The sequence below is a fragment of the Dermacentor variabilis genome, chromosome 7 (assembly GCF_050947875.1).
Source record: "Dermacentor variabilis isolate Ectoservices chromosome 7, ASM5094787v1, whole genome shotgun sequence".
Taxonomy (NCBI): Eukaryota; Metazoa; Arthropoda; class Arachnida; order Ixodida; family Ixodidae; genus Dermacentor; species Dermacentor variabilis.
In genome coordinates, this window is record NC_134574.1 from 104,881,153 (window position 1) to 104,908,091 (window position 26,939).

Here is a 26,939-nt window from a genome sequence, read left to right on the forward strand (position 1 = left end):
AAATTTGGTGCAGCTAAAAAGAAAAACACCTCGTATATATATATTTATATATTCTATACAGTATGTCAATAATATATAGACATGCACAGTGATACTGTTTTTTGATTCGTATGAAAGTATAAAATAATCATGTTCTCTGTGTTTTACTGCATTTTTCATGTGATGAAAGCATCACTGTTCATATTAGCTTCCTTAAACCGCTTACCAAACTGTAAAGGGTCAGAGGCCTTTGCGAAGCATTTTAAGCCTTTAGTCTGTGCCACTTCAGTAGGCTCTGTAATAAGAGTGTTGAAAACGAAGATGGATGCAATAAGAAAAATAGAACTCTCTCCAATTCTAATGCTCGCCACACATACATGCAGTATTTTATTAGCAGCGTGTGTCACCGCATTTTTGAACCAATATTCCTCAGCCGTCGTAATATTCCAAAAGCAGAGCTTTCTTTCCCCGCAGTCTGCAGAGTGTACGGAGTTCATCAGATCACCACAAGGTACTTGTTATTTTCAAGTTGATGGATGAATTTGTTCTCATTAGAGAGCGATATAGATACACTACGCATTTTAGGAGAAAGACCACAAAGGCACTTTTGCTGACATTGAGAGAAAGGTGAATGAACACCTCCGAGGGCCATTGTTTAAAGGGCGATCAGGTAATCATTCAACCTCTAGTAAACAAATTGATCATGATCCGCACAAGCAAAGAATGGAATGTTATCAGCGCAGGCTAATGTGTTTCCTTTCTGGAAAGGTTTGCGCTTTCTAAACGCGGACAAAAGGAAGGCACACGGATAGAGAAACGGGAGCGTCCGTATTTAGAGAGCGTAAACTTTTCCAGAATGCAATTCCGACTCGCCCAAGAAACAGCACTTCTGTGTGTTCACGTGAGGATGACAAGTTGTACCACAGTGTGACGTATTAAAAGAACACTGGAGACACAACTGCCACCTTGAGGAACGCCCTGCGTCTGCTTAAGCCTTTCTAAGACGATGTCATTCATGATGCAAAAACAAAAAAAAATTCTCGTTCTCTCAAAAACTCAGCCGTCCAGTTCACAAATTACCTAGGAAGGGTTACAACATTGATTATGTCCAATAAAATTGTACGTTCGACGCTATCGTAAGCCTCAGTAATGTTGAGCTTCACAAGTGCAGCGCATTGTCCAAGTGCCGTGAAGGATGGATTCCACATTGCATGCCAGCGTGAGCACACCTAATGGATAAGTCTGGTCCGAAAACAGTTGCGGGAAGAGCTCAGCAGTCCTGTGGTGCTCAGGAAATCTGTTTCAGGTTCCGACGCTCGTTCTTTTACGAGGGACGCAGCTATCTCTCGTGATGTTCTTGATGTTCTTGTTTCTTAGCGAAATGGCGCAACCTGCTCTGGGAGATCCGCCATGAATCGGGCGCTGAAAAAACTTTTATAGGGTTTCCTTTTTTTTTTAATAATTTACAACGAAACAAGCGTCTTGCAAATGTGAAATAAAACGCCCACTGTTACAGGTTTGAAAGATCAAATACCTAATCATTGTGCTAAACATATGTGAGCAGAAGAAGCAAAAGAAAGTATGGCTTCGGTTTAACTCATTTTTAACAGGGATAAGCGGGCTAGTTGGTGGTCGTTATTGGAATGCATCATGTAACCGCACAAAAACAAGGGACAAAGAAGGAACACAGAGGACAAGCGCGCCTGTCCTGTGTGTTCCTTTTTTGTCCCTTGTTTTTGTGCGGTTACATGATGCGTTTAACTCATGTAAACCTAGTTATCGCGAGTGAAAGGATTCTTGACTTGGTTTCGTAAAAGCTGTGCACACAGTGTTTCATTAAAGTTAGGCCACAGTTTTTCACACACGTTACAACGGGTTGTCGATGAAGTCGCGGTGAAACCTAGCCGTCGTAGTCGAGCTTGCTGCCAGCCGAAGAGTTGTTCGTCAGACGATCGTTGCAGGTGTCGTTGGTTGCATTCACGGCTTCATCTCCTTCCGCTTGTTCTTGTTCGTGATGCTGAACGACGGCGGCGGTTGCAGTAGCTTCGATCTTGGCATGCTTCCGCGTTTGGCAAGCTTTTCTATAACGCGCTAAGGCGGCCTCCCTTTGCTGCGGTGTTTCAGCAGGCAACTTTGCTTTACTTGGTATTTCGCAGTTTGCCGCCTAGCTATATCGACTGGACGATTATATCCAGCATGTCGCTTGCGCTGAAGCGCACGCACGGACGGCCGAGCCGGCGTCATCCATGGCGAGACTGAGCCAGTGGGTGGACAGTGGGGTTAGTTTCGTTATCGGTATATAAAACGCCGCCAGGACACTGGTAGCCAATGAAAACTTCAGTAACTTTTGCATATGGGGCTGTATCTTTTCAATCTGCATAGCAATAAAGTAAGGTAATGCAATTTTGCGTAGAAATAAAATGTGTTTTCGGCTGTTTTCTTTTTTAGCGCCCTATATCTTTATTTAGTCGCTTCATTTGCTTCATTAGTTGCGCCACGGGCGGCGCTTTTGCTCTTACCGCTTAGGCTGCCATTCTCTTCGTCGGCTCCCGACGCTGTTTATGCACGTGCACGTTTTTTTCGTATGCTCTGCAGTTTATGTTTAAAATTTTTTTTCTGTGCCTGCGATGTTCTGGCAATGTCAGAAAAATTGAGGAAAGGATATAAGGCTTGCTGCGTGGCTGTATGATGTGGCAACTCCGGGAGCAACACAAGGAAGAATTTTTTCCGTTTCGCAGCGGCCGAAAAGTAAGCACACTTTTTCTCCAGTTGTTATGTTAGCGGTTGCGCTTCATTTTTTACACGACTAGAAAACTTGCGAGTTATATCTGCCGAAGGTATTTGAATACTCGAGGCACAAACGGCTTACTTTGGAGAGCATTCCAGTGGCCTGTTTTTTTTTATCACATTACACCTTTCCAAGGTCATGAACACGGTAGAATTATGAATATTAAGAAACGGCAGTTAGTAGAATTAAGAAATAAGGAAACGGCAGTCACCGTTTGCGTTACGAATTACAGCAAGTTCGAGCTACCTATGTGACGACATAGGTTCGCTTCACTTTTCAACCAGTGCTCAAAAGGGCAAAATTTATTAGTCGCTTCATCATACTATGAACTTTAGTTTCCTTGAAGTGCTCTTTGATCATGACACGCTGTATTTTGCCCATTTTTCAGATGTGACATATGGCGAAATTACGCTGAATAGGAAATCCTGGCGGGGCAGACATGGTAGCAGATGTATAACGGCTACGGCCTCTTCTCGGATAGCATCAGAGGAGGGGACTACGCCGACCCTGTCGTGGTCGGCTGTACCGACTGTTGGAGTGGAAGTGCAGTCACTGGGGGGGATGGACGAAGGAAAACAAATTATATGTGTTTACCGATCTGTCCTTCCGTATATTATTGCAAAGCAATACTACTTTAGGTCGCACTTCAGCCCGTTCCGTGGCGAGGCGGTGGTAGGCACCATTGAGCTTTAGCATGACGTCACACCACGTTACCTAGAGTGACGTCGCACCAGCTGTGTAAAAACGGGGCCCCATCTCACGCCGTGGCGAGGCGAGGCGGTAGCCACCAACGGCGGCCTAACTCCCGCTCCTCTCACCAGGGGTGCTACTTTCGGTGTGACGTCACACCAGCTGTGTAAAAACAGGGCCCCATCTCACGCCGTCGCGAGGCGAGGCGGTAGCCACCAACGGCGGCCTAACTCCCGCTCCTCTCACCAGGGGCGCTACTTTCGGTGTGACGTCACACCAGCTGTGTAAAAACGGGGCCCCATCTCACGCCGTCGCGAGGCGAGGCGATAGCCACCAACGGCGGCCTAACTCCCGCTCCTCTCACCAGGGGCGCTACGGTCGGTGTGACGTCACACCAGCTGTGTAAAAACGGGGCCCCATCTCACGCCGTCGCGAGCCGAGGCGGTAGCCACCAACGGCGGCCTAACTCCCGCTCCTCTCACCAGGGGCGCTACGGTCACTATTGCTTCGTAATCACCAGGCTTAACCAAGCTAAGCCACGGCCGTTTTTATTTTCGTACAAAGACCATTTTACAGGCGATGGCCCAAGTGTCCTGAGAACGACCAGCACTCTCTTCGTCGGTTGCTACGGCGCCAGGTGCCCTGTCACGTTCCGCAGCGAAATTTGCTCCGCGTGCGCGAAGAAACCGCGTACTTGCCAGCTTCTAGTTATCGCTTGCTCCTCTGCGGTGCGCGATGTTCGCGATAATGGGCTAAACTAAAGAGCTGAGCAGTTTTCGCTGACAATCAGCGAATTTACGTTCGTGAAAAGTCGCGCCTCGCTTGGCGCTACAGCACACGACAAGGCGAAGCTAGTTCTTTCCCCGCGCTGCCGCCTTCTTCCTAAGCTTGGCTTGCTGCTTTATAGCAGAAATTCTTCCGCAGCGGAAGTTCCAATGCCCAGTTGCCCAGCAGCTCTAAACTACAGGAACTTTTGCTCTTATGGCTATTTAGCAGAAAAATCAACCTAAAGTAAATATGACGCTCATTGATGTAATCCTTAACAAGATTAATCAAAACTTTCATCGATCAGAAAACAGCTCTAAAAACTGATGCCCAGTATTCTCAGCCAGCTATTGAGAAACCAGCACTGCTTAAAATGTTACATGAATATATAGCAGGACTGAAACTTGGGACATTGCATATTAAATTCTGGGGGCGTATTCCTATATGAAATCCTGTAACCAAATATAATCAGAACTAACCCGCATAGATTAAAACTACTATTTTACGAAAATAGTTATCTTTTTTGTCTCGTGCACTAGAAATTTGATGATTAACGGGATTTTCATGTCGCGTTTTTTATAAATGTGAAGTGCTGTCATATAGTACGGGTTTATCGCCGATGGAATTCGCTTTACAATGAAACATTACATTCAAGCATAGACAGGGCACTGCGCTTTTCCTGTGTGCCTGTGTGTAATGTTGCTTTACACAACCTGTAACTCTTCCGAAAATTTGCCAACTGGACGAACAAACTGTTATAATGATGTATCTTTCTTTATATGTTCTACACCACCACACCCAGGCCAAAAGCGGGAAATATACTCACCAGAGACCGCAGGCATCATGAGCCGACTAGGGAATGATGTGCAAAGGTGTCGCAAGTCAGCGAAGGTAAAGAGCTGCCGAAAGATTACCACAAGGGAAGCACCAGAAAACTGATGCATCATGTGAGCTTAGAGTTCTACCAACTCTTGCAGTGCCAGGTGACGCTCTATTATCGCAAGAGAAAGAGAATGACATGGCGAAATGTTTTCCGGGGCATGTTGGTGTGGTCGCGCAGCTGTGCGGTGGGTCCACTATACTTAAAGATAGGCCAAACAGCAGTCTAATATAAGCCCTCTTTTGCTCTAGTAAGTGTCTCATAGACTTGCGGCAAAAGCTATGCTATGTGTCGCTTGTGTTGCACATAAATGACATCAATCCGGATCTTGAAAACAGCGTGAAAGAATGCCCGCTGCAAAAAGAAAGCTCCAAAACTTGAAAACTACGAAACATTTTTTACTGACATTTTCATTTTTTGTAATTCCGATAGCTCTCAGGGCAATCTCCTGATTAGCATATCTTTGGAAAATATTTCGGCATACTTCAGCATTTGCATAAACATTGCGCAACGTGTTTTTTGTGCAGACAGTCATTGCTGCCACCCTTGCAGCCTCCTATTAAAATATTATTACATAGCTACCATACATGGATCTTGGGATGCTAGAAGCTTCTTGAGCTTACTTCAGTGAACTTGTGCAAGTAGTAATGTTGCTCGGCTCTATTGACCTAAGTGGTTTCATTATTATGGCAAAAGTGGGAGAAGAAGAGGGGCGGCGGCTTCTTTCGGCAAAGTCACGAATAATCGTTATATCAGAGAAAGCATGCTGTACCAGTAACTAGTGTTATAGAAACGTTTAAATGTTTTCGCCTGCTTATTCTGTATACACCGAAGTTCTCCCGACGGATGACCTCTAGCCAATGATGAAACTCATAAAATTGCTCTAACACCTGTCCTACGATTCAAACGATTCACACAAAACTGAGCCTATGCGCTGTGTTAAAGGAAGTGCGTAATGTTTGTTTGTTTGTTTGTTTATTAGTTTATTGAGAAAACAACGCTCAAGAGCGGTGTTTCTTGGTGCCAAGGCAAAGGCGGCACTAAAAGCCACCTGACTAGGCCTTTGACACCAGACAGCACGCGCCGCATACAACATGAGCGCAACATGCTTCAAAACACACTGCAAAATGTCAAACACATACAAATAAAAATGCACGTACAGAGTATCAAACACGATGAAGCAAGATAAGGAAGAATGACAGAATTAATCGTCAACACATTCATCATCAACAAGACACATAACTCTTAAGGCCAATGGAGTACAATTGGATTGAAGAGAACAAACCAAATGTACAACAAATTACGACTGTTGGAGGAAATACATTTTAGTTAGTTTTCTGAAGGCAAGCAAAGAGGGAGAACAATCCATTGTATCTAAAAACGATGGATAACAACTAAGAAGGTTCAGAATTTGCCATTTTAATAATTGCACACCGTATCTAGTTCTCGTTTTAATCTTTACAAAGTTTTTATTTTTGAAATAATATGGTGTCTTCGTGTTTGTATATGCATGAACAAACAGCTCACGATTTGCTTTTAATCGAGAAATATCAATTCCAAGAAACGCTGTTTATATAACATTTTTATATGAAGTATCCGGTTGTAGGCAAAGTATGGGAACGTATGATCACGACTAGATAGGTTTTGAATGAATCGTATACTTCTCTTCTGCATTATGTATAGTCGCTCCAAATTATACTTTGATGTAACCCCCCAAGCTAGTAGACAATATTGTATACGGGCAATGTACAGTACTAAAATAAATTAATAATAATATTTGGGGTTTTACGTGCCAAAACCACTTTCTGATTATGAGGCACGCCGTAGTGGAGGACTCCGGAAATTTTGACCACCTGAGGTTCTTTAACGTGCACCTAAATCTAAGCACACGGATGTTTTCGCATTTCGCCCCCATCGAAATGCTGCCGCCGTGGCCGGGATTCGATCCCGCGACCTCGTGCTCAGCAGCCCAACACCATAGCGTACTACAATAAAGTTGCCGTTTTAATCTTATTGGCAGCAACGTCCGAAATCTGTTTAGCATCTGAATTGATTTAGCAATGATACCTTTTATAAAATTCACGTGACTTGTCCATCGAAGATTTTCATGAAATAGTACCCCTAAACACTTATATTCTGAAGCCTGCTCTAATGGACATGATTTAAACGTTATAGAGCTATCGAGGTGAACTGGTTTATTAACGCATGAGGAGACAATGTGTTTGGTTTTCCTGACATTCAATAAGAGTTTATTTGAATCTAATCAGCAGGACAAATTTTGAAGCCATAAATTAACAGTACGAGTGATAGACGAAAGGTTATTAGATGTGAAAAAAACATTTGTATCATCTGCGTAAAGGACAATGTCTGTGGTCAGAGGGATGTTGACAATATCGTTTATATACAGCAAGAATATTTTTGGTCCTATTATAGATCCTTGCGGAACTCCGTAACTTATGAATTCCGTATCCGACTGTACATTATTAATTACAACGAACTGAGTACGGTTAGTCAGGTAACTACGCTGTAACTTAAGTGGAAGTCCTCTTATTCCATAATACGGTAACTTTACAAACAGTATGAGATGTTTAATAGAATCGAAGGCTTTGTTAAAATCTAAGAAAATGCCTATTGTGTACCGATGATTTTCTATATTAGTTACAATTTTTTCTAAGATGTTTAATAATGCTGCCTCAGTCGATTTGCCTTGCTGAAGTCCGTACTGATATTCCGATATTAGGTTGTGCTTACATAAATGCTGAGAAATCCCAGGATATATAACTTTCTCTGCTATTTTGGAATATAGCGGAAGTACTGATATTGGTCTGTTGTTAGAAATACAGTCAAGAGGACCACCTTTATGCAGAACTGAAACCCTAGCAACTTTCATTTTATCCGGAAATATTCCTGTCAACAAAATAGTATTCATTAAGTGGCAAACTACGTCCGATAGCAAATCTGAGACCGATTTCGTTGGGGCTGCTTTAATGCCGTCGAAACCACACGAAACATTGCTTTTAAGACTGTTAATTATACCAGCAATTTCAACTTCGGCAACCGGGTAAAGAAATAATGTTTGTGGCAAATTGTGTTTTATATACGTTTCAAAACGCTCCAAAAGTCAAAAAGTGGTGGTTAAACTTATTAGCGAGAGCCTTACCAGTTAATCTCTGCCCATATATTTTCATTTCTTGAGGGACGTCACTTCCTGTTTTCCGTAGTAAGTATTTGAAAGTGCGCCTGGTTTTCTGAGGTTCATAATATATTGCGGCACTTTTACTAGCATAATAATAAATTCGGGGCTTCTTAATATCCGAGCTCAGCTTATTTCTGATCTTTTTAAATTCTATACGCATTACTAAGTCTCTGTGTTTTATAAACTTATGGAAGAGCTTTTTTCTATTATTCGACGCAATAGCTCTCGGGTTATCCAAGATTTTCTTGCTTTCTTACACTTCTTAATTATTTTGATCGGAAACGCACAATCACATGCTTCAATAATTTTTTTCAAGAAATCCATCATAGAGGTCATTTGGATTAGTCTATTGCATTAATCTACCCCAGCCTATCAACGATACAAGTTGTCGAAAATTATCAATACAACTCGATGTTATAGGCCTAAAAGTAATGCTTGTTGCTATGGGTGTCACCCTATGCACCGAGCGTTTCGGAGCAAAACAATAAAGAGACATATGGTCACTGATAGCAGTAGTATCTACACCAGCATTATTATCGTTTTCACCAAGATTTGTGAGGCATAAGTCAATCAGAGTCTCAGAAGTGGCCGTGTACATTCAGCATAATAGAGGAACGTCTTGAAAAACCATTCAAAACATAATTGTCCTGAGCAGGTTGCCCTGATGCACTGAATGCAGCCGACTTGCGTTGCTTTTACAGAATATTTGTCCATGTTCCGAAGCTACGCATTCAATAATACCTTTGTGCATCACTATGTCCTTGCCCAACCTCTATACTGACGATCAACCGCCGTTTACACATGCTGCTCCTGCATTTACTATTTCTCAACAAAAAGCTTAGCGCTATTTGCTGTTATTGTCTTGCAACTGTGCCATTTATGTCTAGATGGTGATACATCAAAGTGCATTACATACTTAAAAAAAAGATACCTCCAAATGCGCGCGAGGAATTTCGTATTAATACTCTTTTCGCAATGTTACAGATCTGAATGAAAGTCTAGTACTCTTACTTGTCGTACAAAACCACATATGAAAAAAAAGGACTATAGACATTTTCAATACAATTTGCTGGATAGATATTTATCGCCACATTAGCACAAGGACAGCTATGCATACAATTGACTAGGTATAGCATGCTCCTTGGACTAGCAAGTACACCTGTTGTATAGAATGAAAAAAAGGAAGTTTCTGTTACTGGTATGCGAAAAATATGGATCTGTTCCTCTTGATGATCATTTTATTATGCACTGTTGTGACAAAAATTTTTTTGGTAGAGTTCTGTTGTGCACAGCAAACAAACATGACCTGTGTAGCAATTTTCTGTCCGTGAGTAATTGTAGGAATCTGACTTATGTACGTATTATCGCAGTACGGAATACGCCTATTTGTATTGACTAATGAGATACTCAGCTCTACATTATTGTATTGTGTATTGCATGCCTTGCAGCGCTATAGGTTTCCAATAAAAAGTGAATAAATGACATTTTCCTGCCTACTTATGTTTTGCTGAAACGAAATAGCCACGTGGCATGGCATGCTGGCTCGCGCATCTTGAACAGAAACAAAAATATTATTACACAGATGGGTTGCACGTTGTGCGCCAGAAAAGAAAATTAGAAGCCGAAGGGTGTCGAAAACAACATCTGAAAGAGGAAAATCATCTGAAAAAAATAATGCCAGTGGTGTTGGTTTCCGTTGGCGCCTACAGAGAAAGTCGTTTGCTCCGAGGGCGTAGCAGACGACAAGAGGGATGGCGTTTCCCCGTCGCACATCAGCAAAACTGTTGCCATGGAAGCAGGCTTAAATTTTTCTTCGTTTTTTCCTCTCGAAGTTTGGCCTACCAAGCACCAGGGGAGAAATTGGGGCTCGTGGCGCAATTCCTGTTTACCTGAGGGGTATATGAGCTGACCTAGCCGTGATAGACTGACCAAGAACCGGCCCTAGCCTAGTCACAAGGTACCGCAGTGGCGATGGTTCGAACAAGCGCAGCTGCGACGCCTCTCCGCAGCGGGTCACATGGCATGACGTCACACCTGCTACACTTGCGCTCCGACGGCTGAAGGTCTTCACGACGCGATGAATGATCGTGCGAGACATGGCGTAGAAGAGTTCTCGCTCTAAAAAAAAAACAATTTTAGTATGCACTTTATTTCATCTTGCACAAAAAGTTACAGATGGCTTCACGTAAGTTCTAGCGGCTGTAACCTAATAGTATGGTAGCCCCGACAGAAAGAATAACCGGTGGAGCCAAATTCAGGATAAGGTTTTGGAATACTTGTAAAACTACTTTCCTCGTGATCATCGTATATCCCGTGGCCAGCCGATTCTGCCCCTTCTTTCCACAGCCGCACAATCAACACCATAACATGACCCCTTGCTTGGGAAATTTACCCACATGCAGAGTAGGTTGTGCAGTGCACACGCGTTTGCACTGTGCAAAACAAAAAATCACATCGGTGCACGTGTTTAAGTCCTTACGAAACAATACAATAAATTGCACGATATAAAGCACAGCAAGCTGACAAACTGAGTGAGACATACGTAACTGTACACTCAGAGACGAGAGGTACTTCGGACATAGCATGATTGGGGCAAGACATGCAGGAGGTGATGGCCCAGACAGCTGACAAATTCCTGCTGAATCAGCTGTGTTTTGATTCCAACTCGTTCCACGGAGGCTGGGCCTAGTTTATTCGGTTTGTGTTCAGGCATGTTTTGAAATAAAGACGACCACCGTTGTCGGGAAGTGGTTCAGGATGAACGACTTGATGAAGTCTTCACTGTGCCCATCTTGATGATTCTCCGGATTCAAGGACGAGCGGTGTACTTAGGCGACACCCGAGACTTAAGGTGTGGGTAGCGGCTTGCAGTTTTCATATTTCGTCGGCCTCTTGGCATCTGACACAAATCGAGACAGCTCCTACGACCCAGTGTCGTCATTGCACCATCGTCTTCAATTTAGAGTCGCCATTGCAGTGCCCCAGAATGTACATGTGCCCCCTAAACATGAATCACAGGAACATTTTTCCATCTCGCCCCCATCTAAACGCAGCCGTCGCAGCTGGGGTGGAACTCACCACACCGTCGTCACTGGGTGACAGCGGCAGGTAAAGCAGGTAAGGGGACACAAAAAGTTATGAACTAAGGTCCAGAGAAAGTGCGAATACAAAAGCAAGGAAAATAACAATGTAAGCAAAATCATAATTCAAATGTACCCTATAGAGGCGTATAAGGGCCGCGCCCAAGTATGGGCCACCTCCCCCCCCCCCCCCGCATGCCGCTTCTAGATGGCGACAGCTGCGCATTGACCTCTGATGCAATCCGGTGCTTGCACGAGTCCAGGTTGCGTCAGCGCCATTTTGACGAAAACGTTCGGTCCTGCATAGGGGCAGCACATCGCCAAAATTGTGAGAAAAAAAACTGCAACGCTAACACGAGTTTATACTTAAGTAAATATTCTTAAGACAAACATAAAAAAGCCGTCCAACAACGCAGTGGAAGCTTGCTTTCAAAATAACGCCTTGCGGCGTGGCATGGAGAAACCACGAAGAAGGCATGATAGTCCAGATATACAAAAAAGATGTTGAAGCAGCAGGTGTTCGTATGCTGCACACGGAAGGGACCCTCCGTCATAATACAAATGAAAATGCAATATTTTTTTTCCTTTATTGGTAATACGGCATATCGACGATCTTTATGGGAGAGACGCGGTGATGGCCGTGAACTGTCTACGTGATATACGCTCAACTGTGCCAGTGGCTGTAGCAAGCGTGCTAGCCAACAATACGTGCCACTAATTTCTGTGGTGTAACTAAAGATGCGAAAGTTTCGATATCTGCGTGCATTGGGAACTGTGCGCATAAATATGGCCAAGGGCAGTGCAGTATTGTGGGAGGAGCTTGTACTGAATTCTTAGATTGCTACGGTGAACAGTTTCTTAACTGTTTAATGAGATATGCGGCTTTAAAATAATCCGTCTTCGCGTTTGTCCGCCGCTGTCAGCATCAATCAGTTTTCATCGTTGCTCGCTGAAGCCGAAACCATCGTGTTGACTGGAGGAGTGTTCAGCACGAGTATTTTTCACTCACGAGCTGAGTATCCGCCATACGGCGCAAATACCGAGTACCAATGAAAGAATAGCGACATTTCGGCACGTTTATTACATACGCATGCAGTTTCAGCAGCGAACTTGTGGTTTGTCCTGAAATCGCGCAGTGGTGCACATAGCTTTTCTAAGACAGAAAGAATACGCGGCATCTTCATGCAGTGGGTTGGATTTGTGCAGTGACACGCGCAACGCGTCTCCGGCTCAAACCCGTCTGCCTGCGCCTCCGGCGCCTACCTAGCCCTTCGAGCAAAATTTAATTCCGGTGATCGCGCGCGAGCCTAATTTCGTTTTCCTCTTTCGGAACGACGGCCGTTCATTGAATAACCACATCTGCCGCCTGCATGAGGCGCTCCAGAGACCGGACCACTTCGCTGAAATTCGCTTCCGGCTCACTGCGCGATGACGCTCCTAGTGGAAGAAAAGCAAACGTGTTCCTTCCCTTCGTTTGGTATCCGCTGGGCATAATGAGATGTAAGCCAAAAATTTGCGAATCAGCAGGTTTAAAGGAATGACGCGAAGCGGCTGACGGGGCGGTTTTAGTGTAATGAAGAGCAGTTGCAGTGAAGTGTGGCGTACTCTGGCTTGGTGAGACATGTGGGGGTATATAGCGAGGGAGTAAGACAGGAAAAGAAAGTGTGAGGCACAGAGCTCGGACATAGCTTTTAGCTACCTTAACAGTCAGCCATACCGGTCCGAGAATTCATTTGCCTCAGCGGCACCAACACACGAGCCCCAATGCAGTCCGAACTCTTGGAAACGCTTGTCTTACATATGACCACAGCCCAATGTTTAGCTTGTGCCAAAGCTTATCCCAGTGACAACAGCAGCAGATCATAAAGCATAGCGAGCGGTGGAAAGAAATGAGGTAGGGGGCGGAATACACATTCGCCGTGACACTCTCCGTCATAAATCTCAATTCACGAGTGTCCCAGATCGCAAAGGTTCGGTGTTCCCGTGAATGGGGTGACCAGGCAAATTTGCTAACGACAAGCGAAGCGCTCCCCCCCCCCCCCCCCGCAAACAATTCAACAAAGCTGGGAGCGTAATACTCAGACGAGCGATGAAGAATGGATCGTTCTTATCTGAAATAGTTCTCTAGCTGTTGACGTCGGTAACATAGGAAGAATAATGATGATGATTGCGATTTATTGGCATCTCCTTAAAAAAGGCGTCGGGAGAAATAGTTACGTAGTATGCTTGAACTAATCAGGTAATCTATGCATGCTTTTCCGTCTAGGATTCTGCCAATGTCTCCTTAGTTTTATCACTCTTCTTTAAAAGATAGATACCCACCTTGTACGGTCACCCAAGTCAATATTGAGTTTAGATATATGAATTTTCTTCTTGATTTTTTTTACTTACTATTACTATAAATGAATTTTGCTCTCTCGTCTTTAGACCACCTAATGCTTCCATCCGATTTAAATCCCAGCGCTTTTGTATTGCGAACCCGTCGTTTCGCCCTCTGGGCCAAGCGAAGTGCCCATGTCCCACTCCCAGCCCTACACAGCTATTTACGTTCACTATCCGCAGAATGAAAACATAAGAATGTTTTGTGTTCAGGGCGGCAGCGTCACACAGAAAAAAAAGAAGACACATACATACGCCAAATATGACAATATTCCGGCTGTCCAGTTTTCGGTGTTCTGGCTCAGATGTATATAAGTAGATTACCCATGGCGATATTATACTGCATTGAATGAGTTCGTTTAATAACATATATACAAAATCTTGTGTAGGAAAATATGGCCGCTTATAAACAGCGGCTTGTAGTTAAAGCAGCATTGGTACGTGCTCATTACATGTGTGATTGCCTTACGATCGGGTAACTCCTGCAGCTTGCCGTAAATGTCGAGCTGTTAGCGCAGACACTAAGTGCAACTAATTGAAACAATCGAAAACAACACTTGAAACCGTTGTCAAACCTTCGCTCGTAACCAAAGGCTAACGTAGAACACGAAACTGTCGAGACAACAACCACAGATTGCGGATAACCATGCAGTGATTGTCAGTTTTGAATCTATCTATCTGTCTGTCTGTCTATCTATCTATCTATCTATCTATCTATCTATCTATCTATCTATCTATCTATCTATCTATCTATCTATCTATCTATCTATCTATCTATCTATCTATCTATCTATCTATCTATCTATCTATCTATCTATCTATCTATCTATCTATCTATCTATCTATCTATCTATCTATCTATCTATCTATCTATCTATCTATCTATCTATCTATCTATCTATCTATCTATCTATCTATCTATCTATCTATCTATCTATCTATCTATCTATCTATCTATCTATCTATCTATCTATCTATCTATCTAAACTCTCAGACCTACCCAATGGCGTAAGTTCTCCAATCGGCAACCCAGTGGCACTAGTTGTCGTTTACTTGGGCCATCAGGTATGAGCTCTTGGTAGCGATACCGTCGTGGTCGTTCCATTGTCTTCATTCCAGCTTCGTGATACCTTACTCTCATTACGCCGTCGTCGTGACGTTTTCTACCATGACCCACTGGCCCAAGTTGTCCAATAGCTTGGGCCACTAAGTACGGATTCGTGGTCCTGATGCCGTTGTGGCCGTTGCTTGGCCGTCATTTCAGCTTTGTCATCCGACACTCGTAATGCCGTCGTCTTCAAGCCATCCTCGTCTCACCGTCATCATGTGTTCGTTGTCATACTGTCATATTCACGTCGTCGGGTTTCTTCAATAGCCGCCATTCTAGCCTCCTGATCTGGCTCTCGTCATGCGGCCGTTGTCACGCCTTCTATATTAACCCAGTGGTTCCACTTGCGTATTAAATTGAGTCGCTAGGTATGTATTAGGGGTCATGATGCAGTCATCGTTGTTGCATAGTCGTCAATCCAGCTTTGTCATCCGACTCTCGTCAGGCCGTCGTAACTGCGCCATCGACGTCACTGTCATCCCATTGTCGTCATACCATCGTTGTCATACCGGGTTCGTCGTTCCATCGACGTCAGTGTTTCTTCGCCACTGTGTTGCAATCATACTGTCACCGATCAATCGTCAGATTATGCCACCGTTGTGATATCGTCATCGTCAGAGAGTCGCTATCATGACTCCAGTGTAAGGCGGTTCGTTGTAATGCCATCGCGGTAGTGCCGTTATCCTCACTCCAGTAAGTCATTCCACGGTCGTCATTTTGTCATCGACCCGCCACTATCGTCATACTCTCATTATGACGCCATTATCATAATCCAGTCGTCATCATCCCATTGTCCTCATGCCGTTGTCCCACCATCACCGCACTGCATCATCGTCATACAGTTGTCGTCATGCATTCGCTTTAACTTCGCCATCCAACTCAAGTCATGCCATCGCAAGTCATACATACTGTTGTCGTCATGCTATTATCGTCACGCTGCCGTTGCCCATTGTCATTATTTCAGTATGGTCATCCCATTGTCATATCGTCGCGATACCGCATCCATCGATTTATCGACGTCGTTCCTTATCACTCCCCAACGCAATCATGCTTTCTTCATAAATCGTGATTCTGCCGCCATTGTCATGCCATCGTTCTCATTGCGTGGCGATCACTTCGAGAGTATCATGCATCTGTTGTCTTATCGTCGTCGTCATGTTATCTTGGTCGTGCTATCGTCCTTATTAACGCTTCTACATCCGTTTGTTCTGGTGCCGCTGTCATCGCGGCATCTTCGTCATATGGTCGTCGTCATCTCAGTGTCGACATGTCGACGTCGTCACGCTTTCGTCACTACACCATGGTCATAATTTATTGGCATCTGGTTGTCGTCATGCAATCGACGTCATATGCCTACTTCGCTGCATCGGTATGATTCCATCTTTGTCATTTTACTGTCACTGCGCCGGCGTCATACAGTTGAATTCATGCCTCCATGCTGATGAAAGACCTTAGCCAGTGTCTCAGGAATGTGGGACGGTGTATGAGGCTTACAGCCGAAACAACGAAAGTCGAAACATTACCACTACGCGTGTTAAATGAACGTCACTTAAGACATACAGACTGTCGCTGCATTGTTTGATTGCTATTCGCATTACTGCCGACAAGCAAGCCTTGCGGATATTATTCCAGAGGCCATGTTGTTTCAGGTTCTAGACAGGGAAAGAAACGAGCACTATTGAAATACCATTTTTGGAACACGTATACTATATATATATATATATATATATATATATATATATATATATATATGGGAAGAGAGAGAGCGACAAAGAGAGAACTGCACCATTCCCGAAGTTTACTCAAAACTCCTCCTCACGCACTGTGGCCTTTCGAAGTTTCTCTGCACAATGCACATAAAAAGCAATTAGCCCTTAGGTAATAAAAATAGATGCACAGAAGCCCTTCAGAAAAGCACTCACCTCACCACAACCTCTAGGACCTGAAGTAAGGCATGTTGTTGGGCAAGTCAGTTCATAGGTTGTGAAAAATTTAAACTGCGCGACGAAGACAGGACACGAACAGAAACGTAGACGCACGCACAAAGTGAAAGCAGGAAAGTTATAAAGTACTACCAAATATAAGGCAACCTTAGGTGGGCATTTTTTTATTTACACCAACATGGCAGCCGAAACTGTAGAGGCAAGAAATTCGTAATATAAATTTGTTTATCTTTCTATTGTAAGTGAAGAAGTAATGAGAAAACTGAAGATAAACCTGTGCGAAAGGACAGCGTGACGTCGGCGGTAGCCGACCCCACCTCTTCCGAAATATGACTGCAATGTTCTATGAATCGGTCTATACGGCAACAGTAACCGACCCGTCCACTTTGGGGCTCAATCGTTTATATATACTATAGTCGTATAGCAGTGAGAGACTTAGCAAGTAACTCCAACGACTATTTGCAGATTTTTTTTCTTTCTCAACCTCGTCCCCGCACTAAGTTTCGTGGAAACGCGCACGTGGAAACTTCGCACCTAATTTCAGACGTCTACAGAGCAAAATATAAGCATTTTTAATATTGTTCCCATGTTTCTGGCTTGTTTTGATTTACTGTACATGAACCGTCAGCTACGCCTAGCGACTTTCTATGTAACTGTTTGACAGCTTTAGGGCTAGCGTTCTTTTTTTATTATTCTTGGAAGACCACCAAAGAGGTTGGAAGTGGTCTTCCTGGAACACCTAAAGGGACGAAAAGTTTCGGAGAAAATAAAATCACTGTAATACAAGCAGCCGGCCAGTTCAAAGCCAGACTGAAAGCGCTCGGTTATGTCAGTTTCAAGTTTGAGGTAGATCGATCGGGCATGACAGAGCTTTCCACTTTAGTCGTCCATTGAGAGAAACCGATGAGAGTGGCGTTCACCGGACGTGCTAGTAATGGGCTGGACTTTTTTCGTTTTTCCTTTTGAATTCTTCCGGCTGTGCTGTGAACGCAGCCTTCTTAGTGTCTGCGACAATTACTTTTGCTTTAGTTGAGAAAAAAGTTAAGACACAACCAATGAAAAAAAAAAGCCTGACTGCAGGAGCCACTCCGAATCTTCGCAGTTATCTTGTCGCTGTTGATGCAGCATAGTTTTGAGGCGCGGTTGCAACTGTTCATCGTTATTGTATAGATATTTTATAGGCAGTAGGCTCGACCGCAGAAAGTTATTAAACTTATTGGTTATTTTATTATGAAATAGCAATGTAAATTTGGATAGGTGTTCAAGAGTTGCGTTATTGGCGTATGGTGCCTTTTCTTAAGGAATTTTCAATATTACCTAAGATCATACTGCCGTAAAACCCCGTACGGAGTCAGTCGATAGCAAGGTACGCATGTATTGCAGCCGGTATTTATTTTAGTTAGTCTGCTTCTAAAATTAACTGACATCCCGAAACATAGCATACTATTAAAGCATCCAAATGCTAGTATATAATTTCAGGGCAACGTTGCTAATTGGATTAGAACCAATTATGCTCCTGTTTCGTAAATATATATTGCGGTTCCACAGTACAACGGTATAGATGTTAGAAACTAGTTGAGAATCACAATGTGATTCAACGTCACTTTGAAAACCGCTTTATATAGCTTTATAGCATTGACTGTTGGATTTCGGTAGTGTAAATTACGGATAATGCGAACTTGACACAGCGTGGCATGGTATCGGCCGAAACGGACAAGAGGCCTAATAGAAAAGAAAGAACGGTGACTCTCAACTGTCAATGTTGCTTGTTTTTGGCGTCTTCATTGCATAGTCAGTGCGTAATATTATTAATATGAATAATCAGATCGATTGCACGTTAGCGCTGTGCGTGGCGTTTCTCTCTTCCATTTGTCTTTCATTAGGCGCTATAACACGGGGTATAAATCGAACCAAATAATCGCGTACCTTTACTGACGGTGTGTAGGTGTAGGGTTGACAATTAATATGCAGAAGGCAAAGGTAATGTTCAATAGCCTGTCAAGGGAAAGAAATTAATGATTGGCAGTGAGCCTAGAGTTTGTAAAGGAGTACGCTTATCTAGGTGAATTACTCACCGGGACCCTGATCATGAGAACAAAATTTACAAATGAATAAAAATTGGTTGGAATGCATACAGATGGCGTTCACAAATCCTGACTGGGCGCTTATCACTGTCCTGTAAAATGAAAGTGCGCTATCCTAGTATTCGACCAGCGCTATTATATCAGGCCAAAACTTAGAGGTTAGCAATGAAGCTCGAGAACAAGTTGTAAGGACCGCGCAAGGAGCAATGGGATGAAAATGCGCTCGACGATTACGATACTACCTAATGTGAAATCTGAACGCAGCTAGATTGGTGCTTTCCGTTCGCGATATATTGAGGCAAAGGATTTGAGTTTGAGATCATCGCACCGACTGGCAGTGGGCCACTGTTTTCAGTACCTTCGCAGAGGAAGGGGTACTATGGGAACGCTGACATGATGAGCGGCATTGTAGGAAGAAGACAACGAACGCGAAAACATTGACACAAGTGCGTTCACGCGATTACACCGAGGGACCCAGGAGCGGCAGCTGTGCTCCAAATTCTTACGCGTAACGCTAAGAGGCGGGAAGGGAGCGCCGTGGATGGAAGAGCAAATGGTCATATTCTGGTTGACATTAGGAGAAAAAAAATGTGGCCAGGCAGGCCACGTATTGCGCAGGGCACATAAACGGGGTGTCTAATTCGGCTGCACATCATATGATGTGCAGTCGAGAGCAGCATAAAATTAGCTGGAGTGATGAAATTAGAAAATGTGCGGCCGCAAGTAGGGATCGGATAATGCAGGCAGGGGTAACTGGTGATCTCTGGGTAAGGTGCTCGCCCTGCAGTGGACCTTAAAGAAAGTCACAGTTTCGCTTGAAAGGCGAAGCACCGAGTTTGATAGCAAATTAGTAGACAGCTATACGAAGTAAGGGTAGTAGTTTGGTTGGCCGTATGAACTTGTATATGTTCGCTTTCTAATTGGCAACGATATAATGAGTAAGCGCGACTGAACGAGGACGTAAAAGAAACACACACACACCCAGACAGCGCTGTCTCTGCGTGTCAGTTTCTTTCGACCTCTTCGTTCGGTCGCGCTTACACATTCTATCGTGCATTCAAACCAAGTAGCCCGCCATCGCGTTTTAACTAAATTAACAAGCACAGTGTCACGCGCGCAGAGGTAAACATGAACACATGTCGCTCGATGAGCGCGGAAACTCGCTGTCAAAATACTCGGGTGAGGAATGCCAGCGGCAGCAGCAGCGATCGATTTCGCGTGTCTCTCGCTTCAACGCGAACGAAACGTCGAAAGCACAGCTCATACGAAGCTACCGGCACAAAGCGCGCTCGGCAAACAACGCAGTCCACGCGCGCGACTGGAGAGGACGCCCGCTTCCGGCCCAACTTCCTCGCTAGCGCACGCGAGATTGAGCCGCGTTCGCCGGCCCACCGTCGCACGCTTTCACTCGCACATACAGCATACACTACGCGGCGACGATTTTATCGCCTTTGACTTTATATGGAACATGACGGCGACGGCGAGGGCAGAGATGCACCTGGAGTGTCCATATATTTGCTGTCGCATTAAAGCACTGCTGCAGCTACGGCTGGTGTTGCTGATGATGATAATGATGGGTCATAAATACTTCGAGATACTTCGACAGTCTCCATCAGGTATTTGCTACAATAACTACTCGCTGCTTGCCTTAATAATGAGAGTTTGTCAATTGTATTATTAGTGTCATTGCCTGTGGTGTTTTCAACAGTGATGTTATAGGATCTTAGAGCGACAGAAAGCTGAGCTAGTTGGTAAGGATTCATTGTGCAAAAATAGAGGTGAGGCGTGTAGAGTAGGGGTGTGTAGACAAGACTAGAGAAGGGGCATTCGGCGTTCGTGTTGTCCACTTCTCTACTCTTGTGTTCTCACCGCTTTTTTGCATAATGTTATAGGACCCTCCTGAGTCCCTTTATTACAATGGCCATACTGGTGGCACCAATTCTGCTTCCGCAGGTGTTTTATGCGCTTGGGTGGACACCCAGTTGTCATGAACAAGTTGGAGTCAACAAATAAATAAATGTAACCTTACTGCTTATTTACTTTTCACGCGCACAGCTTGTCGTATAGGCTTGAAGACGAAACTTGAAGACATATATATTCGACGGGAATTACATCTTCTTTGACACTGCCAGAGCAGGTAGGTTCCAAAATTAAAATACATCATGAAGTAATACGTGCCACCACCCCGGTTTAACCACGAGGCATGCCGTAGTAAGGGACTTCCGAATAATTTAGGCAACCTGGGGTTCTTTGACGTGCAACCAATGCGGTGTGCATGGGCGTTCTTGCATTTCAGCTGCATCGAAATGTGGCTGCCTGTGGGCCGGGATTTGATCCCGCACCCTCAGAATTATCAGGGCAGTGCAACATCCAGTGCGAGATCACGACAGGTAGCAGGCCGGTATCTGAAATATGGGAAAATCAATTTGACAGATTGTAGTGATAATTGAGCTCACAGAAGTAGCAGTGGCTACGCAGTGACAACTTTCATCGCGATGTAGCTCATTGCGAGGGTGAGGGGGAGGCTGGTCTTCTTTGAGATCAGCAAAATGCAGTCGAGCCCCTTTTCTTTCCCCAACCCGCCTTTTACACCAGCATCGCATGAAGAATGAGCTACGCCGCAGATACAGACTTCCGCATCTAAATGTGAAGTTCGCGCTCTCAATGTGAATCTGATTAAGAATATCTCAGCAAAAAGCGGTCTGGAAGTACCAAACAAAATGAAGTTGTCTTCGAATACGATTGTAAGTAGGCGTCTAATATACACAGGGTGTCTTTTGTTCTTTTGGCTGCGCCAATTTTTTTCTTAAAGAGTGCGAATGGCTGATGGCACAATTCTAACCCTTGATATGAATTACTCGATTACTCGATGAGGTGACCATTACTTTTACAATAAATCACAGTATTCAATTGACTAGTTAACGTAATTACGCTAATTAACGTTGTTAGTTTATTAGCTTACGCCAGATGTCGTAATCTACGAATTATATCCCCCGATTTCGCACGGCGTATCCACTTGGAACGAATTCTCTGGACAGCCCCAGTTCCGAGATACTAATTTTCACTGTGTCCGTCGAAATGCATTGGTGTTCTAGTTACTTTTGTGTTTCAGTGCACGAAACGTTGGTTCCTTAAAAAAGGAACTGTGACGCCAACGCATTTCGTCGGACATTTTGAAAATTAAAATCTCGGCAATGTGCGAGAGCAGCCTTGTTGGTATTCCAATAAATTTATTATACAGTTCGACATTTTGAGTTCTAGTAGAATGAATGGCCACCTCAAGGAGTAATTAAGATGAAGGGTTCGAATTGCGCTACCTGCAATCTTTACAAAACTTAGTGCAGCTGACAATCGTGTAATCATGAATGTTAATTAACAATTTATTGCTAATTAATACATTTATTGGCTGTATTTGTTCTAGAAACTTCTTTCCGCCAATATGCGCAAGCGACCTGCGTGAGCAGCATTTGTGCAGCCAGCATAGCCGTTTTCTTCTACAGCGTAAGCTGTTATGAGCTCAATCCAACAGCCGTTTCAGGTAGCGATGGTCTCTGCCGCCGCCGCCGGCGTCCGTAGTAGCTATCGCCGGGAAGGATAACAAAAAAAAAGACCCAGTTCCCGCCGGCATCAAGTCCGGGTCCCCTGTGTGGGACTCAGCTATTCTACCACTGAGCCACGCCACCGCTTTTTTTTTCTTTAATGCATGGAATTATGAGTAGTTTCAAACCAATGTTGTTCAGTTTCATTCGCACATACATGAGAAACAAATTCACACATGGTACGCAGTCCAATGAAAGTTCAAAATTCGGGCAAACAAACACAAGCGTCCATAAGCGAAATCCATTCATGCACGGGATCAAAGGTAGCAACCACACTACACATTTGAGCAGTCTCTTCTCAATAGGTAGGCCTTATCGAGCGAGGTGGCTCGGCGTGTCTGCCGATCATTCGGCGTCTTAGTAGCATGCAGCGAGAAAATTACCCATAAACGCGTCCTAGTGCGCGAGGAGACACGTGACGTGACATGCGGGCTGCGTTGCGTGGGTACGTACACATTTTGTGTTTTACTTGCATATTACTACACCAGGTAGAACACCATGTAGCTGATGCACATGTAGCGGTACAAGGCAGTCAAAGAAGGTTTAAGGAAGAAATAGAAATTTAGCGGCATGTATACAAAAATTCTAGAGAAAGATATACATTGTGCACCTGATTAAATCAAGCTGGCTATGCGACTATGTCACCGCCGCGTTTAAAAAGGGATGCCAATTAATCGCGATCGTCATTAGCATCGTATCGTGCCAATTGTGTTGCAATGTGAGATTCGCGCCGAGGAGCGTCTATACGTGCGCCCATGGCATTGAAGTTGCATATTATTAGGTGGCACGCCATGCAGAAGCTGCATTGGTAGCGCTACAAAGTGGATGGCGAAGTCTTGAGGAGGGAAATAAAGATTATGGAGATCTATAGACATTGATGTAATGAAAAAACATGTATGATAGACCTGATTAATTGAAGCAGGCTAAGCGACTGTTTTTAACCAAACCGTTTTAAAGGGAACGACACTAAATCGCCATCGTCATCATTACCATTGTATCGTTCCATTTGACACGCTATTTGACATGCGTGCCACGTAGCGTCGATGCGTACAAACTTTGCATTGCAATTTTGTTATATTAAACAAGCTGTCCCGACATGCAGCAGTTGCATATAACACTCGCATGCTGCAGGTATACCTGACACTGGATGTAGCAGGCTGGGTGACCATCCCGTTTCAAAGGTGATGCCTTCGTTATCATCACCATCATAAACAGCAACGTACTCTGCCACGGGTCAAGGGACGTGACATCTGCGCCACCTAGCCTGGATACCTGTGTTTACTCTTCGGTTCACATTATGGCGCTTCCTCGCAAGTTACACACCTGAAGAAGCCATTCATAGAGCTTTGCGCGCGGCTGTAACCAGGCAATGTCGGGCTCAGCAAGCCGCAGTGCAGAGAGTACGACAAGCCGCAGCTCGCCGTTGACGCCATGCAGACAGTTCAGATCGTTCTCGTGGAAACTACACGAAGCTACTTCGCCGCGAAGACGTGTAGTGCGCAGTGTCGAAAATGAAGCTCCTATGCAGCCTTCTGCTCCAGCTTACGCTTTGACGGGACTGCGCGTGCCGCGCATACCTGTCAATTGTATTTTATTAACAAAATGATTGATATTTTTACATTCAACGATATGTATAAGCTTCCGTGTTTACTTTATAATAGCATTCGTTCATAGATAGTGGATCAGTTCCGCATTTATGGGTTGAATTGCTTGGTTTACTGTCCTGTTTTGGTTTGCTCGGTTTTCTCTTTCTCGGAACGTTCGAGTAGAAGCTTCGGGTTCGCGACCTATCGTTTGCGTTGGATCTTGCCCTTGTATGTTGTCTCTTTTACTAGGGCTCGACAGGTCGACCTCAGGTTCGGGCAAGTTTTGCGCCACACCACATTAAGTGACCAAGAGAGAGAAAGAGAGATAGAAAAAGAGAAAAACGAGAGAATTTCCTGGTTGGCTACTACTTCATGCGCAGGCAAGGTGAGGAGAATATCCAGCCTGGAAGTCGAAATCACGTAGGGAGGTGGAAGTGTAATACGAGGTAATAATGCGCTCACGCGCGCCGACACCACCCTGCATTCGAAGACGCTAACAGACGCCAGTTTCCAAACTGCACAAGAGGGCCTTCATTACCTCCAAGCCAAAGAGCAGTGAGGTTGGCGCTCGAGTATACTGTCTAAAACAAAAGCCGACAAAGGTCCAATCATGCCCCGGCATTGAAAAGGGTTTCCTTCTTGAGTCAGACTAGGGACCCTTAAGAAATCAGGCTGCTCAGTTCACTCGCCTCAGCCTCAGGCAATACATGAACCACTGCAAGTAATTGCAGTGGTTGAAGACTAACTCAATGACGTCTAACTTCATGTCTTTCTTTAGAATGGTACATCTCATAGTCGTGCCACCCGCACTTACGGATGTCTCAATGTTCAGCAGCCAAACTCTGCGATGTCTAGAGCGCCGTGACACGTACGTCAGTGTACCGTTTCGCGATAATTTGTGCGGGAAGCTACGAGCGCATGCTGTTCAGTTTGGCACCACGCTTCAAACTCTGTTCGAGGCACGGCTTACGGCTCCGCAAGAGTGGCCCGTGGTGCATGTACACTCGCAATCACGAGATCGCGCTCCTGGTTGGCTTGACCCTCAACCCTTCCCCCTGCGCCGGGTAGCCAGCCGGAACTACCTCTGGTTAACCTCCCTGCCTTTCTCTGCATTATTTTTTCTCTCAGTCTCCACTCCATTGCTAGATCTTTGTGAAGCAAAATGAAGGCATAGAAAAATAAACAAGCGGCACTCTCTTAGAAGCAAAACCATGCAATTTCATTCCGGGGAGAGCCAGATTATTAGCAGCAATTTCATCATTTCTTAATAACTACCGCCGGGACTTCGCAAGCAGTTCCATTCAAAATGTTCAGTTTAAGGTGTACCTCTGCGAACTACGTGGAAGAATTTAATTTACTTTTCATGGCCGACAGATATCCCATAGAAAGCTTTGTGAATGCATGGCGTCAAAGAAAAATATGCAGATTTATGGTATGCGCGTTAGTAAGCAGACATTCGCCGTCTGCATGCACCGACAGCTCTTGCAGCGTCAGCTGCTTAAGAAGTCTTCCTTGTGCAGGATTTGCAGCGATTCCTTCTCCCCTCCTTTCTTCCAACCAAACATGGTTCTCTTTCCCCGGGGCAGCGGCAAGAGCTGTGCAAATCGTTTTGCTTGCGCCATTACACGGTGATTTATGAAAGCCATCCGCAGCCTGCAGCATGCTTAGTCACAAGATTATTATGCATGCCGCAGCTGTCTTCTGCGGGTTTACTTGTGTCTCGAATCGCTTAGTTTGCTCCACGCAAATGATTTGCCGAGACAGGGTCTTCTTTTACGAGCCGTGGCTGCGATGTTTTCTCGCTAATGGTGCGCGAAATAATGGCGTGCATAACATATGCAAATCTGCATCGGGGAGTTCAAAATAGAACGAAAAATTCGTTCGCGCAGCTTTTTAAGTGGCACCCTGCCAGACAATTTCACTTCTAGCCCCACTGCGTGAATGCAACGTACACATGTCTTCTTGCGTAAGCGTTACCGTCTGGCTTAGCGAAATTGCGCAGCAAGCCTCGTCGGGTTTTACATTCACCAAAAGGGGACAGGCAAGAAAGCTCGAATAAGTCTTGTTGATGGGCCGCGCCAGGCAATCGGCGTTAAGCGAGAAAACTTAGTGACAGTTGGCCGGACGAGTACGGCAACTAAGGAAATAAGGTGCGAGTGCGATAGCAACATCACGACGGGCGCAGCAAGAAGGATGCTTGTGGAGGACAACGACAGTAACGCTCAGCATCAAAACAAAGACGATACTGACAAATATAACAGCTTTAACGACGCCAAAGGTTCTGTGACATTGACTGCGACAGTACGACTCGGGCGACGACGATGACCATTATGATAGGGACCAAGATTTCTGCCAATACCACCACGATGAAAACAAGGTGGACGACAAAGATGATACGATGATAAGGACCCCAACGACAATGGCCCGTGCCCGCGAGAAAAGTCTTAATGGTGAAAAGAAAAACAGGCAGGTCTATGGGCATGTTTCCCTCAAAAGGAAGCGAAGCTCAGTGCTTTAGTTAGCGAGGTAGCTGCTGTAGCAGATGACACTTCCACAGCCTCCTTGTCTTTATGTGTTAGCTATGTGCGTCAGGACGACGCAGGAAATCTGTAAACCTTGTCGCTTTTCACTTGCTTTCTTCCTTTTTTCTTCTCCTGTTCGTTGAGGAAAGAATGTTAATGGTACGTGTACGTACAATGTACGGCACTTCTATGCAAAATATATTTAGACCATCAGACCTGTTGAATTTCGGTGATTCATTGATTCCGGTGGATTTGCGATACCTAGTGCCCACTTTCTTCCTTCGGCACAAACACAGTGAACCATAACTAGTGGCCCGAGCTTTCTGCTGGACGAGACAGC